The following is a 466-nucleotide window of genomic DNA, read 5'->3' on the forward strand; positions in this document are numbered from 1 at the left end:
TGTTTCCTTATTAATTTTCTGTTTGGATGATCTGTCCATTGGTGTAAGTGAGGTGTTAAAGTCCCCCACTATTATTGTGTTACTGTCGATTTCCTAGTTTATAGCTGTTAACAGGTGCCTTATGCATTGAGGTGCTCCTATGTTGGGTGCATATATATTTATAATTGTTATATCTTCTTGGATTGATCCCTTGATCACTATGTAGTGTCCTTCCTTGTCTCTTGTAACATTCTTTATTTTAAAGTCTATTTTATCTGATATGAGTATTGCTACTCCAGCTTTCTTTTGATTTCCATTTGCATGGAATATCTTTTTCCATCCCCTCACTTTCAGTGTGTATGTGTCCCTAGGTCTGAAGTGGGTCTCTTGTAGACAGCATATAGATGGGTCTTGTTTTTGTATCCATTCAGTGAGCCTGTGTCTTTTGGTGGGAGCATTTAGTCCATTTACATTTAAGGTAATTATC

This window comes from Neophocaena asiaeorientalis, unplaced genomic scaffold, assembly GCF_003031525.2.
Source record: "Neophocaena asiaeorientalis asiaeorientalis breed wild unplaced genomic scaffold, Neophocaena_asiaeorientalis_V1.1 scaffold31, whole genome shotgun sequence".
Classification (NCBI taxonomy): Eukaryota; Metazoa; Chordata; class Mammalia; order Artiodactyla; family Phocoenidae; genus Neophocaena; species Neophocaena asiaeorientalis.